Here is a 14,957-nt window from a genome sequence, read left to right on the forward strand (position 1 = left end):
TCGAACACAGAGAGTTTGTGGAATTTGTGTTAATCAAGTAGTTTAGCAATTAAACTAATATAAAAGTAAAAGACAAAAAGTAATCTTCAATAACACAAAAGTGGTAAACTATTGATTCTCTCGGGGTTCAAGTTATTACTCAACACTCTTGTTAGCATTCAATGGATAAACCATAATATCTCGGTTTTGTGCATATGCAATTGTTTGTGATTAATCAAGAACTAAGTACTTGAATTCCTAGAACGCGAGGTTGTTACTCAACAATCAATCAATACTATTAACCCTAATTCTCTCCATTAAATCTCAATTGTCAATGACACCAAGAACGCATGGATCAAAACTAGGTTTAAACGATATAGACAAGTTACAAACAACCACACAAACATCATGATTATACTAACATAAACATTTAGACAATCAATCAAAATTCAAAAACAATTAACATAAAGTGTCTTGTAATTATCCTTACATCCCAAGAGAAATACCAATTGAATTAGCCACTCATAGTTTGGATGATCATCATTGCTTCAACTGTCTTGTCATAAGAATCAAACACCCAATCTAATGATTACAATCACCAAAAACAATGTCTTGGACTCTGGAGATCGCCCCTAATCGTTTCCAATTAATAGATATGTGAAAAGACACCCAAAAACGGCCTAAAACGTGGCCCAAACTCAGCAATTAGGTGTCGGACCGTGGGCCACGGACCACACCGTGGACCACGGTCCAGTTACGGTGCCCGGAATGCCACGGTACAGTGTATTCTGTTGATTTTGGTGCCAGTTTGACTGTGGCCCACTGTCAACACCGTGGACCACGGTGGAGCTCTTCCTCAATTTCTTGTTTTCTTCATATCTTTCTCGTTTCAATTCCGTTTTCTTCGCCGTTTTCGCCCACGTTCTCGTAATTTCATCCTCTACCTCCTCCTACCTGCAAAGATATGAGTAACCATAGTCAACTAATTCCATGAAATTAAGTTGGTTAAGCCAACTCATTTATATCATTTAACTCGCTTAGCGCCTTCCCTACGAGTCACTCATCACATTCCCACACTTAACCGTTGCTTGTCCCCAAGCAACATTTCAAACAACCAACTGTTTTTAAACTACAACCACCATACAAACCAACAATTCCGGTTTAGTCAAGGTCCCAAGTCATACCCTATTCCCTCGTTACTATAGGTTTGCACTAGTATTCTTGATATTATATTTAAACCATAGAATTCTAATCAAACCTAAAATGATTTTGGTTTTTACCCACACATAACACACCTCCACTCATTAACTCTCTTCTTGGTGATCATTCACATGTATTCAATCATAACCAATTCTCCTCGCATACGCTTGTACTACCGTCAAATCTCTACCTATATAAATGCTATGACACAAATGCAAATCAAGAGGACTTAAAACGGGTTATAATGGGGCAAGGTGTAAGGGTATGGAAGGGGAATGTTGAAAGTAGCTCAGGCGATCCGATCCGGCTTATTACATATGAACTAAGTAAACAATGAAATACACAACTATATACATTACTAACTTGCATCTTAACACTCACTACACCATACTTCGAACATTGACTCTCAACTTTTTCTCTTTTTTTTCTTTTTCTCTTTTTTCTTTTTTTTCTCTTTTTCTCCTTTTTTCTTTTTTTTTCTTTTTCTTTTCCAAATAAGCATAATACTTAATACTTCCTATTGATTAGTACTATAACAATTACAAATACAAAGAAATACCTACTAAGCCAGATCGTCTCACAAAATAACGTTGGGGTTGATCGAATAAAAAAGAATAGGTCCAATACTGTTTTCTACGGGAACCAACCCCCCGCCCCTCTCATTGCCCACGCTTATATGTGTAATGTATGAGGCCCAACCCCCAAAACCCACACTCACGCTCATCCAGACGAGGCTTAAACCTAATTGCCTCTATCACTTTTGCACTTATGCCAAGCTAAGGTCTTGAAATGCATTGATCGCACAAGTTCTAACAGAGAATAATCAATCTATCACCAATCTTCACTTTCCCAATAAACAAGTGGATATGGACATGTTATGCAGGTTATTGTACTGAAAACATGCTAACCTTGACTAGAATACTACACAACCTCATTTTTTGAAAACAACTAAGCAAACTTGACCTTTAGGGAATTGCGACCATGAAAATGGACCAAAACCTTACCCCGCCATCTTACCACTTTCCGGTTTTCTTTCAATTTTTTTTTATTTTATGAAAATTTTTTTAAGAACTAAAAATTCCCCCATCCCCACACTTGGGATACATTGTCTCCAATGTATGGTTTTGAGAAATTATAAAACAAAGACTCTACTAATTAAAAACATCACCTCTTTTCATAAAAAAACCCGTGTTGTCCCCATCATAGTGTCGAAGCGAAATCCATAAGAATTTCCCCACACTTGGTTTGTGCTAAGATGGTAACTTAAAATACCATTAATAACAAACAAACAAGAAATTGTAAAGCAAAATAAAAATGAAAATGTACAATTACCACCTTTTGAAACTTTTATGACATTCAAGGTGGGTGACTGGCCCACTCCCGCGCAGCCTTCTCGTTATAAGCACGCTCTTTTTCAAGCAACTATTGCCAGTCTTTCGGCAAACCAGGGTCGGGCCCGAACATCCTCATCCTCCACCCTGGATCATTTAGGTTAGGTGGAAGTCCCACTTTCGTCATCCTTGGTCGGCCACCTTTTTCTCCCACCTTCTCACTCTTTTGATGCACAACTCATTTCTTCTTAACTGACTTGTCAATCACAAAACACTCCATTTTCGTGTGATCTTGCACAAGGATACACACTTGTTTACAAAATCCGCCTTCAGGCTTTCCTTGTCAACAAGAGGGTCAGTAGTATTTTCAAATAATAATAACCATTTATCACGATTCCCACATTTAATTCCCAGTGTCCCCTTTGCACAATCAATTATTGCAAGTGAAGTGGCGAGGAAGGGTCTACCCAATATGACTGTGGGTTACGTATTAGTTACATTTTTAGCATAATCAAGTACTAAAAAGTCAACGTGGTAACAGAAATCCTTCACATGTACCATCACATTATATATCTTGCCTCGGGAAAGTGTATGGGTTTGATCCGCTAAAACAACGGTGGTGTTTACTTTTTGGAGCGGACCAAACTCATACTGATCATATAAACTACCGGGCATGATACTAACACAAGCTCCAAGATCTAGCAGTGCCCGATCAGTTTTAAATTCACCAATTTGGATTGATAAAAGTGGCACTCCTGGGTCTTAAAGTTTAGTCAGGATAATATTATTATCAACCTTTTCATCCCTTATTTTGGTTAATTTGTCATTTAAACATTTATCACAAGAACAATTTTCACAAAAAAGATTTTTCATTCGGTTAATTCAGAGTTATTTTGGAAAATCGTTTCATAATTACCCAAATTTTCAATCTCATCACCAATATCTTCCACCACCCCCTCAACAAACTGTGGTGTTGGATCAACTTGAACACTTGAAATTCCAAAATTAGGTAAAAGTCTTACTGCATTGATACGCACGTTGTTCCCCTTCTTTAAGCTCGAGCTGTTTTTCTTCAAATTCTCAACATCGGTTGCAAGTTGACCCATTTGAGTGGTCAAAGATTGAATGGCTTTGTCACGGACTTCATCCTTTTGCATGGCACTTCATCAAGTTGATTTCTCCTTTGCATGTCTTGTTGCATCATACTAAGCATATCCATGACTTCATTCCCACTTGATGAACCTTGACCTGAAGACCCACTTTGATTACCACACGTTCCTTGAAGTTGACCTCGACTTCCTTGATTGAGTATTGTTGTCGAGGAATAAAGTGGGTTTGAGAAGTCCCTTGGAAATTGGGATTGAGTTGAGTTGCTTGATTTCCATATCTAAAATTTGGATGATTTCTCAACCCGGGGTGGTAAGTGTTTGAGTTCATGTTGAAATTCCGATTACCATCTCCTTGACCTTGAAGTGCATTTACCTCTTCAACTTGTGCTTGCCCTACCGTACACACATCAGCCCCATGACCTAACTCGTTACAATTGGTACAAACATCAATTCTTTGATTAGTAGTTTGTACCCCCCACATCTTCCACAGCATGAACTTGCGGTCTTCCAATTGCCGGTCTTGCTCTTCTTGCAGTTTGAGCCTTTCTCTTTGATGTGACCGATATTTGTTCCAAGAATGCCCAATCATCTTGTTCATAATTGGTACCGAAAGTACCATTTGTGATTGACATCAAATCCCGTTCATCTTCTGCATTCAACCCTTCATGAAAAGCATTCAACAACTCCCAAAGAGCTATACCATGATGAGGACAATTCTTGATCATCATGTTAAACCTCTCGAATGCTTCATGAAACATTTCACCAGATTGTTGTTGGAAAGATCTCAAACTTCATCTCGCATCATTAGTCTTTTGGGCCGTATAAAAATCTTCCAAAAACCTTTGTTGCATTTCGGCCCAAGTGTAAATCGATGTGGATGGCAATGTGTAAAACCATCTCTTTGCTTAATCCTCCAACGAAAATTGAAATAAACCAAATTTCACCTCATCTGATGAAAAACCTTGACCCCCGATCGTGTTGCAAATAGAGTCATATGCCTCCAAATGAAAATAGGGTTCTTCCGTTGCGAGACCCTTGTACTTTGGTAAACTTTGGAGTGCATTAATTCTTACCTCAAACATTCTTCCACTTTGGTTTTGAGGAATAAACACCGAAGATGGGTTATTAGTGATGACCGGTCGAAAATGAGCTTCAATCCCCCTAACCATTTCCCTTGCATGTCTTCTTGGTACCCCCAATGGTACTCTTGGTTGGCCCATTTTCCTATACACGGGCCTTGGTAGTGGATATTGTTGAAATTGTGCTGGTGGCATTGGTTGTTGAGGTTGTTGATAATGAGGTTGTAGAGGAACTTGTTGCAATGGTTGTGGTTGTCGCAGTTGTGCTTGATTGACATGTGGTCCACCCCATTGCTGCATTTCTTGTTGCGGGACATAACCAAATTGACCTTGCACCCTTAATTGATTTCCATCTCCCCCCACTTGAATATCCCTCTTCATACTCTTCATACCCTTCGTTATTATCGCCATAACGTGGCCCACCAAACAAATGCGGGCCAGACCTAAACCCGGTGAAATATGGATTATGGGTGGTTCTTGTGGTAGTGTATATGGCTGATTAAAAGGTAGATGTTGTTGAGATTGGAAAGGTGATTGATGTGGTGGGTTTGATGATTGTCCTTGAATAGGCATGAAGTTGTTTAAAGGTATAAGGTTAACTGGTGGTTGAAAACTAAACACGGTTGAGGTAGACTCACTCGTAAGACTCGTAGTGGTAATGGGTTCATTGGAAGGAGGATTTTCTGGATTGATGGGTGGTGGCATAGGTGGTACAGATTGACTTGAAGCCATGTTTGTGGTTTCAGTTGTTCGACTTTGTGTGCTTGGTGACCCAATAATCTTATTCTCCCTTTGAAGAATCCGATTCTGACGAGCAGTTCTTTCAATTTCCAAATCAAAAACTAACGGTGATGAAGACCGAGAGTTTCGCAAATGCATATACCTGTAGATACCTGCACACTAACACAACCCGCGTAAAACTGACAATAACAATTAAACAAAAACTACAAAAGTAACACACGTGGCGCACTACTCCCCGGCAATGGATAGCAGTAAGTGGGTGTCGAACACAGAGAGTTTGTGGAATATGTGTTAATCAAGTAGCTTAACAATTAAACTAATATAAAAGTAAAAGACAAAAAGTAATCTTCAAAGTGATTTTGCTTTTATTTTAATATCTAAAATAAACTAACACGAAAGTTGTAAACGATTGATTAAACAAGCATTCCTCTCAAGGTTCAGGTTATTACTCAACACTCTTGTTAACATTCAATGGATAAACCATAATATCTCGGTTTTGTGCATATGAAATTGTTTGTGATTAATCAAGAGCTAAGTACTCGGATTCCTAGAACGCGAGGTTGTTACTCAACAATCAATCAATACTATTAACCCTAATTCTCTCCATTAAATCTCAATTGTCAATGACACCAATAATGCATGGATCAAAACTAGGTTTAAACGATATAGACAAGTTACAAACAACCACACAAACATCATGATTAAAATAACATAAACATTTAGACAATCAATCAAAATTCAAGAACAATTAACATAAAGTGTCTTGTAATTATCCTTACATCCCAAGAGAAAATACCAATTGAATTAGCCACTCATAGTTTGGATGATCATCATTGCTTCAACTGTCTTTTTCATAAGAATCAAACACCCAATATAATGATTACAATCACCAAAAACAATGTCTTGGACTCCGGAGATCGCCCCTAATCGTTTCCAATTGATAGATATGTGAAAAGACACCCAAAAACGGCCTAAAAAGTGGCCTAAACTCAGCAGTTACGTGTCGGACCATGGGCCACGGTCCACACCATGGACCAATGTCCAGTTACGGTGCCCGGAATGCCACGGTACGATGTATTCTGTTGATTTTGTTTTCTTCATATCTTTCTCGTTTCAACTCCGTTTTCTTTGCCGTTTTCGCCCACGTTCTCGTAATTTCATCCTCTACCTCCTCCTACCTGTAGAGATATGAGTAACCATAGTCAACTAATTCCATGAAATTAAGTTGGTTAAGCCAATGCATTTATATCTTTTAACTCGCTTAGCGGCTTCCCTACGAGTCACTCGTCACATTCCCACACTTAATCGTTGCTTGCCCCCAAGCAACACTTCAAACAACCAACTTTTTTTAAACTACAACCACCATACATACCAACAATTCCGGTTTAGTCAAGGTACCAAGTCATACCCTATTCCCTCGTTACTATAGGTTTGCACTAGTATTCTTGATATTACATTTAAGCCATAGAATTCTAATCAAACCTAACATGATTTCGGTTTTTACCCACACATAACACACCTCCACACATTAACTCTATTCTTGGTGATCATTCACATGTATTCAATCATAACCAATTCTCCTCGCATACGCTTGTACTGCTGTCAAATCTCTACCTATATAAATGCTTTGACACAAATGCAAATCAAGAGGACTTAAAACGGGGTATAATGGGGCAAGGTATAAGGGTATGGAAGGGGAATGTTGAAAGTAGCTCAGGCGATCCGATTCGGCTTATTACATATGAACTAAGTAAACAATGAAATACACAACTATATACATTACTAGCTTGTATCTCAACACTCACTACACCATATTGAAATACGGTATCACTTCTTTTGTGATTGCTACGAAAAGAAGTTGATCACCCTAGACAAAATTCACACCAATGAACGAAAAGCAGATCTTTTCACAAAGCTTTTGATAAGTCATGGTTTCAATACTTATTAAAACTTAATAGGCTAAAAGTTTTGTGCGGTGTTAATAAGAGGGTTACCGAGATAATGGATGGGTTGGATACCTTGTGAACCAAAACATCCGAGTCACTTTTGTTTTTCTATAAATATTTTCATATGGTTTTTGTTTTTTGGGGGTGAAATTTCTGGAAAAGCAAAAACATTGAAAAATTTGAAAAAGCCAAAAACATTATAAAATTCAAAAATGCCAAAAACAGTAAAAATTTTGCTACTAAAAAAATGAGTTGTAGAAGCAAAAAGGGAAGATGATAGTACATTGATCATCTGGTCCCAAATCCAGTAAAAAGTAGGCATAAAAGGTTGTATGCTTAACTGTGTTAGTGCATTGGTAGGCCTTTAAAACAAACAAATAAGGAAAAGTAAAGTGATACTAAAAAATGCCAAATTGATGGGGTGTTAGTTTCTAGCAAAAGTCTTGATGATAATGGCAGAAATGTAATAGCTGGTCATACTCAAGCCTTTTAATCAGAATGATTGGTTATAAATTTGTTAAAACATAGATATTAGTAAGTGGTTAGCGCTTCAACGATGCATGGTTTTATGGCCTTAAATCCTGTATTGATGGGATGCTTTAAGTTTCCTGAATCCATCGGGTCTTTATGCAGTTTATCATCTGGGTATTCATTTAGATGAATATTTAAAAATGCTTTAAAAAGTGAACCCATAGTCTAAGCTGCTTTATAAGTCAATAAACTTGATCGCATAAGTACTTATGTACTAAACTCATTGCTGACTTGATCAAAATCCGTTGTTAAACATACATTGTACCCTTGCTCGCATCTTATTACCATTAAGAAACGGACCACAAAGGACACAGTGTATGCACGCCGACAGATGAAAACGTGCATACTCATCCATGGGAAAGGACCTTAGGGTATTGCTTGATAACGGGGGTATGTCTTGTAGTGGGGATTATTTGCTGATATGCTTTAAAATGAAAGTCTTTTTATCGTCTGATTCTAAGGTTTAAGTCAAGTTGGGGTGACTGTGTAAAAATCAAATTTATGCCTGAATCAAGATTAGAATTGATAAATCCTGATATTTTGTGCCTAATTGAACCAAATAAATGTATCACATAAATTCCTGAATCATTTGTTTAGAAGGTTTAGGTGGACAATAGTACCAATGACTGACTTAACACCAGTCATAATAAACACTGAAAATAAAACTGTGGTGGAAGGGCAATTTGGTCAATATGATTCCCTGCTCAAACTCACAAAAATATGTGATTTCTGTGTTAGTTAAAAATTTTGAATCTTCATTAGTTTTACTTGTTATTGTTCCTATTTGAAAAACCAAAAAGATTGTATTTCTGATTTAGTTTTCAACTCTTGATGTGCGGGTGAACTATCTCTGGGGTTTTCAAGGACAATGAAACTTGTTGTGTTTCTCAAATTCAAATCAAAAGAAATCAAAACGTTTATCCTTTATACTCAATGTCATTAATTTGGACTTGATAAACATTAATTTTTTCACAATGAACTTATTTAAGTTATTAAAATAGATGTACAAGGGCATTAAATTGAACTTAGGACATCGCATTGGTGTGAATAGGTAAGAAATGTCAAGAAGCATAAGGGCATACTTATGCAACGCATACGTCATATAACTTAAACGACGCATAAGTTATGCGCCGCATAAGTTTCTGACTTATGCGCCGCATATGTTGTATTGTATATATTGACATTTCCGATGCATAAGTTCATTACTTATGTGCCTGACTATTGATTCCTCTCAGGCTTGATTTTGATACTCATAATTTCCAGCTGTTATTTTGATCATATTACTTTGTGCTGGTGATATACACACCAATCCAGAGTGTAAAGGTGAGGTTTTGTTTGAGATCCAGTGATGAACAGTAGTCCAGGACCGTATATGTTTGATGTGATTAAACTAATCAGTCTTGACATGATAGATCATCATATATGCCTGATAATGATAAAACGAGTTCACTAATCATGGTTAATTGAATTTTTAATGAGTAAAATGTGTCAGATTTGAACTATATACATATCCGTTTGAATAACTATTCAATTGATCTGTAAAAACGTTAATAATCTGTAAAATGATGATTGATTTGGATTAATCGGCATATATCTATCATTGTGATATAGTTGTTTTGATCAAATTTTTATAGTGTCTTTGATTGATTGATTTTGGTCAAAAACAATTCATAAACAACGCATATGTTATAAAATTTGCGGCGCATATGTATAACATATGCGTGGTATATGACTTGTACGTCAAAATAACATATACGGTGATTAGTACTTATTCGTTGATACACATATGCGTTGATTAATTCAAATCAATTGGACGTATACATTGGTTGAACATATACGCTGGGCATATGCGTTACATATAGTCATATACGTGAAATATACATATACGTTGATAGTGTTAAATGAACATATCCCTCGACTTAAATTAGAATCTAACATGTTTTCTGTTTTTGTTTCAGATGGGTAAAAAGGTGAAAGTTACGGATAGTAAGCATAACATTTGTGCTTACTTGAACGAAAAAAATCCCAAGGCCAAGAAGTTTTCTATGATCATGCCATTTCTAAAGATATCCAGAATCTTCAAAGCCATGACTCATGCAGCTGATCCATATGAGAGTATTGTTTTTGATTTTTGGAAGAATGCCAAGGTATTAGAGTTTGGAGATGAACCGTCAGATCCAGTTGATCTTGATGACTAGAAAGTCAAGGGTTGTATGCTTCGTATGGGATATAGAGATTCGTTAAACATATTGGCATTAAAGAAGAATGGATTATCCCGCCGATACAAGTATCTGGTGCATGTGGTAGTTCATTGCCTTGGTCATCAAAAGGGAGGATATGATGATATTCTTGATTATCAGATGAGCATGATGGTTGCTTTGTGTTTGAATCTCAAGTATAACTTCTCTCGCATGATACTGGATAATATGAAAATGAACTTTGGGGACGAACAGTGGTTGAAGTATCCACGTTTTGTTGAGATGTTCGTTGAGGATGTATTTCCTCAGGTCAAGAAAGAAGGACCGAACTTCTTGATCATATGGCTAGCAACAATCTAGCCAAGTTAGCTTCTTACAAGAATGTCAAAGAAGAAGATATACCAAAGTTTAGGGGTCTGTTTGGTCATTTAAAAAATCCAGACTATGTTGCACCAACAGAGAACAGGTGGAGGAATGATGGAAGCGATTCAGATCGGGAAACGAAGAATATATTGATGTTGGATTATAAAATAGTGGGTAAAAGGTTTATAAAGGTTGAGTCTGAATCAGAAGGAGAATCTGTGGCTCCAAAGAAAAAGAAGAGAAAGATTATCAAGAAAGAAGTGGTAACACCAGTGACTCAAGAAGAGGTGTATTTTGCTACCTCTGATAAAGACCTTAAAGAGACGGATTCAGATTCTAAGGGCAGACGCATGGCATTAGCAAATCTGCGTGCCTGTTTCGAGAAAAAGGCTGAAAGCTCTAGGAAAAGAAAAACCATAGATAAACAGGATGAGTCATATGTGCCTAAAGCAGTGGTTGAGAAGCAGGTTAAGCAGAAGGTTGTGTGTATAAAGAAAAAGTCAAAGAGGTCTGCATCTCCAAAGTTGAAACTTATCGATGAGCCAGAGATTGAGCAACCTGAGGTTATTGTTACTCCGATGAATCCTGAGTTTGTGGTTGAAGAACCTGTTGTGGATTTGGGGAGGGATGATAATGTTTTGAAGACACCTGTTGTGGAACCGTCTCCACAAGTCCAAGAACGACATGTGTCACCAAAAGTAACTGAAAAAGTTCCTGATTTCAGTTTACCTTCACTTGATGCAAGCTGCTTTGGTGATTTTCCAACGTTTAGAGATCATGATTCGCTGAAGAGTATTGTCACGGAATAGGGTATTAAGATTGAGAGCTTGGTTGCTGAAAATGAACGATTAGGTAAAGAGAATGCTGACCAGAGGAGAATTATTGATAAAGGTGAGTTAAGGCGTAAGCAACAAGCAGACTTGCTAAATCTTCACATGAGATATTTTGCTATTCTTGAAGATAAACTTGGTATCAATTTGAAGAATGAGTTGGAGAAATTCACGGCTGATGACAAGATTTTTACCAAAGTTTATGGTGGTGAAGCTTGTGTTGAAGAAATTGAGTTTTGGATGCAATATGATCAAGACAGAATCGATGCTAAGGGGAAAGGAAAGGTGGATGAACCAACTATTCAAGTTAAGATTCCTGAAGTTGGTGGTTCATCATCTGTTATTGAACCAGTGGTAGTTGAACCTATTATTGTTGCATCTGTGGTTGAAACTGTCATTGTTGAGCCTGTAATAGAACCAGAAGCACCAGTAGAACCAATTTTTGATCAAGATATTGAGGAAGAACAAGATGATGATGATGATGATGATGAAGAGTTGGTAGATTATGGTGATTATCCAGATCATGATGATTTTGATGATGATGACAACGATGATCCTAGTTCGAATGGAGGACTTGTAGTATTGATTGGATCTAGTTCAAATATTATTGGTGAATCTGTTACTGAACTAATTGTTGAAAGCGAGCCTGCTCAAGAACAAACTCAGGCTGGAGGTAACGTTGATGAGCTTGAAGTGTTAGATGTTGAACCTATTGCTTATAAGCCTCCTGTTAGATTTTCATCTACAGGAGAGGATTTAGAAGAAGGTGAGATTGAGCTTAGTCGAGCTGATATTGCTAGACTGTTGGAGGTAACAGAGGAGGAGTTTGTATTCGATTTTGAGAAAGAGTTAGTTCGATTGATGATGTGAATGCTGTTCTGGTGAACGAGCCTATTCAAGAAGAAGGATTAGACAAAGAGCCATTAACATACTTCAATGCAGATCAAGTATTTCCTAAGTTTGATGAGGAAATTGAGATGTTCAGCCAAGAGTTGGATAGTCAAAGTAACCCGATACCATCTGACAAAGGCAAGTCTAATAAGGAAGAAGAGTTTAATAGTCAAGAGCAGGAAGAATGGTTTGAGAGACGAAAGATTGAACCAAAACGGATATACTTGAAGCCTGTCAAGTATTATCATATAGAAAAGGAGGTGAAGCTGGGCAAAGTTGTCAGTATTGCCTATTTGTCGAAGATCAGGAAGATAGCTCTAAGAAGGACATTTGGGGTACAGTACTTTGGAAGCCTATGTGAATTAAAATCTTTAACCTTGATGGATGTGGTGGACATAGTGGAAAAGGAATTATTGTATTGACCTAAGCGTGGGCCGGTGAAAGAAATATAGGATTTTATCAAGAGGCGGGCCAAATGTAGATTTAGAAGTTGGACACCACACACACCATTTCGCATGTGTCTCGTGTGAAGAAAGACCCTGAGACGGGTGATTTTGTAAAGACATGGAGTTACAAGACGCCACGAACATTGAAAGTTATCCCAATGTACCCGATGGAACAAGAGTTTCATGTATACTTCAGATTGTGGTACTATGATGAGAATCAGGGTGAAGCTCAGATTGTGTTGAATCGAGATGGATTTTAGGATGTGATCGATGTGATGGACCCTACGTGGTTGGTGAATTGCTCGGAGAAAGACATAGAGATGTTATACAAATGCAAGATACAAGTTTCTCGTGAAAAGCATCATGCGTCTGGTATGCAATATCAGAAAGTGGTGAGAACATGTCATAAATATAAGATTCATTTTGGTGAATTATGGAAGAGCAAGTGGTTCAAGATGGGTAAGGAAAAAGAACTTAAGGAGAAAGAGCGTGAGAGTGAGATAAAAGAAAATGTCAGAATAGTTTCTCTAAAGAAATACCAATACAAAGATGTTGGTGTATCAATTCCCACAAATCAGAAGCCCTCGACAAAACGTTCATGGGAAGACATGAGAAGGGAGTACAGGGAAAAAATTTTTAGTATGAAAGAGTGAAGACTGAAGATCAAGACCTAGAAACATCCAAGGGGGGTTTGTAAAAGCATAATGTCTATTGCTAGGGTCTTAGTTTTGATTGTATAGGTCTTAAAAGTCATATGTATATGTGTGTGTGTTTGTGTTAGCACATAAGTCCATGGAACCTCATATGTTATTCGGCGCATAACATATGCGCCGTATAACTTATACGTTCCATGTGCTTTCAAGTGAAACCTATAAATAGGTGACTTATGCGTGATTAGTTAGCTTTTGGACCATTCATGTCATATGTTAGAGAGAGAGGCTAGAGAGAGAAAGTTCCTAAACTGTCATATCTTGCAGTCTTTTGTTATTATCAATGAAATATGATCTTAATGTTACTTGTGATGTTCATTCTTATTGTTTTCCGTACCTTGAGATATAAGCTATAACAATTTCAGATCCTGATCAGTAGTTCCCTAATCCCCTTTCACCATGTTTTTCGATTTTTTTTAAAACTGATAAAACATGAAAATTGTGATGTTCCTCAGAGTTAGAAAATATTATAATATCGTCTACGTAGACAGTACAATAATCTTCTAAACCCCTTAAGGCATTTTGCATATGTCTTTGAAATATGCTAGGTGCTTGTTTAAAAGGAACTACCTTCCATTGATAATGGCCATCGGGACATGTAAATGCAATTAATAACTGAGATTCTTCATCTAACAGTACCTGCTAGAAACCACTTTTGAAGTTGAAATTAGAAAATATGGGTTTTCCTCTTAAGAGGGTTAATAGTTCTTGCATGCAAGGAAGATTATGGCTATCTCCTATAGTTGCTGCATTAACCGATTTATAATTTACGAACATTCGCTTTTTTCCTCTTCTTTTTTCAGCTTCATTTTTAACTAGAAAGGATGGTGACATATAAGGTGATTTACTTGGAACAATTAATTTTAGCTCAAGTAATTCTTTGATTTGTTTGCTAAATTCTTCTCTATCTTGTGGGCTGCATTTCATTGGTTTTACCCTGATTACAACCTTATTCTCTGAGCATATTTTTTCGAGTAATGCTTCAATTTTTTGATATTTTTGTATTTCAAGAAAATACTTTTCTTCTAGTTTTATAACTTCTTGAGTTATATTGGTACCAGGGATTTGTTTCAATTTTGAATCCTTTTTCATTGATTCAAGAAAATCAGGTTTTCCTACCCAAAGTGCTTTAGTTATTTTCGTAATCAGAATCATTTCTTGATTAAGGTGAAAATATATTCTATCTAACCATTGTGTAAAGGGTCCATACAACTGAAAAAAATTATTTCCAATGAGTAAATCTATTACGGATTCCTGTTGATAAATGGCAGGAATAGGGAATGGTTCTCCTGAAAAATAAACTATAAGATTTCTACAACCTTATTTAGTTTAATTGTTTCTTCATTAGCAATTGTTACTTTAATGTCTTTAAGTGTGTATTCCCAAAGTTCTTCAGGGATAACATATTTACTTGCTACGCAGAGACTTGCTCCTGTGTCAACATAGCAATGTAAAGATATTGTTTTATATCCTTTTAGGAAAATTTTTCCTTTGATATAATAGAGTTGGGATTGGTTATATTAGCATAAACCAATTCTTCTTGTTTAAAAATATTTTGACAAAAATGTGATTTGCCTATTTCACTTTCTTCCCGATTAAGGAT

The 14,957-nt window shown here is 36.8% G+C and overlaps 1 non-coding gene across 1 annotated transcript; it reads left to right on the forward strand.

Moving 5' to 3' along the window:
• Window positions 1-4,315: 4,315 nt before the first annotated feature.
• On the forward strand, window positions 4,316-4,417 carry LOC143603787 (small nucleolar RNA R71). The gene has a single exon (XR_013148133.1). It is a non-coding gene; the product is annotated as a small nucleolar RNA R71 (small nucleolar RNA).
• Window positions 4,418-14,957: the final 10,540 nt, after the last annotated feature.

Source organism: Bidens hawaiensis, unplaced genomic scaffold (genome assembly GCF_021521415.1).
Source record: "Bidens hawaiensis isolate Kalapana, Puna unplaced genomic scaffold, B.hawaiensis_p1.1 tig00062705_1, whole genome shotgun sequence".
Classification (NCBI taxonomy): domain Eukaryota; kingdom Viridiplantae; phylum Streptophyta; class Magnoliopsida; order Asterales; family Asteraceae; genus Bidens; species Bidens hawaiensis.